This window comes from Oncorhynchus gorbuscha, unplaced genomic scaffold (assembly GCF_021184085.1).
Source record: "Oncorhynchus gorbuscha isolate QuinsamMale2020 ecotype Even-year unplaced genomic scaffold, OgorEven_v1.0 Un_scaffold_3105, whole genome shotgun sequence".
Classification (NCBI taxonomy): Eukaryota; Metazoa; Chordata; class Actinopteri; order Salmoniformes; family Salmonidae; genus Oncorhynchus; species Oncorhynchus gorbuscha.
Window position 1 is genome coordinate 35,001 of NW_025747445.1, and position 5,000 is coordinate 40,000.

Here is a 5,000-nt window from a genome sequence, read left to right on the forward strand (position 1 = left end):
TGTAATGTATCTCGGGGTTCCCCTCCTAGGTGTGTCTAAGGTCTGTCTGTGTCCGTAGCTGGTTGTATATCTGTAATGTATCTCGGGGTTCCCCTCCAAGGTGTGTCTAAGGTCTGTCTGTGTCCGTAGCTGGTTGTATATCTGTAATGTATCTCGGGGTTCCCCTCCAAGGTGTGTCTAAGGTCTGTCTGTGTCCGTAGCTGGTTGTATATCTGTAATGTATCTCGGGGTTCCCCTCCAAGGTGTGTCTAAGGTCTGTCTGTGTCCGTAGCTGAGTCCCTCTGCAGCCATGGAGCAGCCCTTGATGAAAGCCAGATCTCCAGTGGGTCAGATGTGTTCGGTGGTGGCACCCGCCTCGGCCAAGCAGCCTTCCTCCGCCCCCTCTCCCTCCAACACCATGGGCCCCAAGGAGGTGGGAGACAGAGGCTATATCCCACACGGAGCCCTATTACCTACAGTATACAGTATATAGTGGCCATAGGAGGGTCCACACGGAGCCCTATTCCCTACAGTATATAGTGGTCATAGGAGGGTCCACACGGAGCCCTATTCCCTACAGTATATAGTATATAGTGGTCATAGGAGGGTCCACATGGAGCCCTATTCCCTACAGTATATAGTGGTCATAGGAGGGTCCACACGGAGCCCTATTCCCTACGGTATATAGTGGTCATAGGAGGGTCCACATGGAGCCCTATTCCCTACAGTATATAGTGGTCATAGGAGGGTCCACATGGAGCCCTATTCCCTACAGTATATAGTATATAGTGGTCATAGGAGGGTCCACATGGAGCCCTATTCCCTACAGTATATAGTATATAGTGGTCATAGGAGGGTCCACATGGAGCCCTATTCCCTACAGTATATAGTATATAGTGGTCATAGGAGGGTCCACATGGAGCCCTATTCCCTACAGTATATAGTGGTCATAGGAGGGTCCACACGGAGCCCTATTCCCTACAGTATATAGTATATAGTGGTCATAGGAGGGTCCACATGGAGCCCTATTCCCTACAGTATATAGTATATAGTGGTCATAGGAGGGTCCACATGGAGCCCTATTCCCTACAGTATATAGTGGTCATAGGAGGGTCCACATGGAGCCCTATTACCTACAGTATACAGTATATAGTGGTCATAGGAGGGTCCACATGGAGCCCTATTCCCTACAGTATATAGTGGTCATAGGAGGGTCCACATGGAGCCCTATTCCCTACAGTATATAGTGGTCATAGGAGGGTCCACACGGAGCCCTATTCCCTACAGTATATAGTGGTCATAGGAGGGTCCACACGGAGCCCTATTCCCTACAGTATATAGTGGTCATAGGAGGGTCCACACGGAGCCCTATTCCCTACAGTATATAGTGGCCATAGGAGGGTCCACATGGAGCCCTATTCCCTACAGTATATAGTGGTCATAGGAGGGTCCACATGGAGCCCTATTCCCTACAGTATATAGTGGTCATAGGAGGGTCCACACGGAGCCCTATTCCCTACAGTATATAGTATATATTGGTCATAGGAGGGTCCACATGGAGCCCTATTCCCTACAGTATATAGTGGTCATAGGAGGGTCCACATGGAGCTCTATTCCCTACAGTATATAGTGGTCATAGGAGGGTCCACATGGAGCCCTATTCCCTACAGTATATAGTGGTCATAGGAGGGTCCACATGGAGCCCTATTCCCTACAGTATATAGTGGTCATAGGAGGGTCCACACGGAGCCCTATTCCCTACAGTATATAGTGGTCATAGGAGGGTCCACACGGAGCCCTATTCCCTACAGTATATAGTGGTCATAGGAGGGTCCACACGGAGCCCTATTCCCTACAGTATATAGTGGTCATAGGAGGGTCCACATGGAGCCCTATTCCCTACAGTATATAGTGGTCATAGGAGGGTCCACATGGAGCCCTATTCCCTACAGTATATAGTGGCCATAGGAGGGTCCACATGGAGCCCTATTCCCTACAGTATATAGTGGTCATAGAGGGGCCACATTGAGCCCTATTCCCTACAGTATATAGTGGTAATAGGGGCTCATAAGACCTGTCGTTTTGGATAAAAGTAGCAATAATCAGTGTTTTCCAATCCTGGTCCTCGGGACCCAAAGGGAGGTGCACAGTTTAGGTTTTGCCCTATAGGACCGACCCACTAGATTCAACTGATGACCTCTTCGTCACCTCTTCATCACCTCTTCGTCACCTCTTCGTCACCTCTTCGTCACCTCTTCGTCACCTCTTCGTCACCTCGTCGTCACCTCTTCGTCACCTCTTCGTCACCTCTTTGTCACCTCTTCGTCACCGGGCCTTCAGTTGAATCTGGTGTGTTTCTTATAGGGAACCTCTTTGGGCCCCAGGACCAGGGTTGGGAAACGTGTGTCTAAATCACTTCAATTATCTATTAAGTCAATTTACTTCCAGAATGGACTGCGTTCAATTCAAATAGACCCCCCAAACCTGGCAGTGACATAGCTACATGACATAGCTACATGACATAGCTACATGACATAGCTACATGACATAGCTACATGACATAGCTACATGACATACTGTATATTCCTGGCATGGTAAGTGCTTGTAGATGACAGTGACATAGCTACATGACATACTGCATATTCCTGGCATGGTAAGTGGTTGTAGATGACAGAGACATAGCTACATGACATACTGTATATTCCTGGCATGGTAAGTGGTTGTAGATGACAGAGACATAGCTACATGACATACTGTATATTCCTGGCATGGTAAGTGGTTGTAGATGACAGAGACATAGCTACATGACATACTGTATATTCCTGGCATGGTAAGTGGTTGTAGATGACAGAGACATAGCTACATGACATACTGTATATTCCTGGCATGGTAAGTGGTTATAGATGACAGTGACATAGCTACATGACATACTGTATATTCCTGGCATGGTAAGTGGTTGTAGATGACAGTGACATAGCTACATGGCATACTGTATATTCCTGGCATGGTAAGTGGTTATAGATGACAGTGACATAGCTACATGACATAGATTCTGATATATTAGGTGGAGTGGTTATAGATGACAGTGACATAGCTACATGACATAGAGTCTGATATATTAGGTGGAGTGGTTATAGATGACAGTGACATAGCTACATGACATCTGTTCTGATAGGTGGAGTGGTTATAGATGACAGTGACATAGCTACATGACATCTGTTCTGATAGGTGGAGTGGTTATAGATGACAGTGACATAGCTACATGACATCTGTTCTGCTATATTAGGTGGAGCTGATTCTGGTGAAGGAGCACAACGGCGTCCAGTTCACCACCTCCACGTTGGTCAGCCCCGCTGGACACCCCCACGGCCACGGCCTTGCTCTGGGCCCCAGTCACGGACACACCCCTGTCCCCGGAGAAGAGAGGGAGACCTGGGGGAAGAAGATCGACTTTCTCCTGTCGGTGATAGGGTTCGCTGTGGACCTGGCCAACGTGTGGAGGTTCCCCTATCTCTGCTATAAGAACGGAGGAGGTGAGAAGGGGGGAGGGAGGGAGTGGAGGTTCCCCTATCTCTGCTATAAGAACGGAGAAGGAGGGAAGGAGGGAGGGAGTTTGTGGAAGTTTACATTTTACATTTACATTCCCCTATCCCTACTATAAGAACGGAGGAGGTGAGACGGAGGGAGGGAGGGAGTGGAGGTTCCCCTATCTCTGCTATAAGAACGGAGAAGGAGGGAAGGAGGGAGGGAGTTTGTGGAAGTTTACATTTTACATTTACATTCCCCTATCCCTACTATAAGAACGGAGGAGGTGAGACGGAGGGAGGGAGGGAGTGGAGGTTCCCCAATCTCTGCTATAAGAACGGAGAAGGAGGGAAGGAGGGAGGGAGTTTGTGGAAGTTTACATTTTACATTTACATTCCCTATCCCTACTATAAGAACGGAGGAGGTGAGACGGAGGGAGGGAGTGGAGGTTCCCCTATCTCTGCTATAAGAACGGAGAAGGAGGGAAGGAGGGAGGGAGTTTGTGGAAGTTTACATTTTACATTTACATTCCCCTATCCCTACTATAAGAACGGAGGAGGTGAGAAGGGGGGAGGGAGGGAGTAGAGGTTCCCCTATCTCTGCTATAAGAATGGAGGGGGTGAGACGGAGGGAGGGAGGGAGAGAGAGAGACAAAGAAAGAGAGATAGAGGGGGAGAGAGATATCTTCTGCACAGATTCTGCCAGACCTGGGCCCTGACAGTAAATCTCAGTAAGACAAAAATAATGGTGTTCCAAAAAAGGTCCAGTCACCAGGACCACAAATACGAATTCCATCTAGACACCACTGCCCTAGAGCACACAAAAAACTATACATACCTTGGCCTTAACATCAGCGCCACAGGTAACTTCCACAAAGCTGTGAACGATCTGAGAGACAAGGCAAGAAGGGGCTTCTATGCCATCAAAAAGAACATAAATTTGACATACCAATTAGGATCTGGCTAAAAATACTTGAATCAGTTATAGAATCTATTGCCCTTTATGGTTGTGAGGTCTGGGGTCCGCTAATTATACTCGCTAAATTTTAAAATCCAGAAAATAGACATTCAATTCTATAACCACCTAAAAGGAAGAGATTCCCAAACCATCCATAACAAAGCCATCACCTACAGAGAGATGAACCTGGAGAAGAATCCCCTAAGCAAGCTGGTCCTGGGGCTCTGTTCACAAACACACCCTACAGAGCCCCAGGACTGCAGCACAATTAGACCCAACCAAATCATGAGAAAACAAAAAGATAATTACTTGACACATTGGAAAGAATTAACAAAAAAACAGAGCAAACTGGAATGCTATTTGGCCCTAAACAGAGAGTACACAGTGACAGAATACCTGACCACTGTGACTGACCCAAAATTAAGGAAAGCTTTGACTATGTACAGACTCAGTGAGCATAGCCTTGCAATTGAGAAAGGTCGTGGTAGGCAGACTGAGCTGCGCTTCCTAACCTCCTGCCCAATGTATGACCATATTAG

At 47.5% G+C, this 5,000-nt stretch overlaps 1 pseudogene; it reads left to right on the forward strand.

Moving 5' to 3' along the window:
* The window catches only part of LOC124027331, a 21,939-nt pseudogene that overhangs the window by 3,008 nt on the left and 13,931 nt on the right, over positions 1-5,000 (forward strand).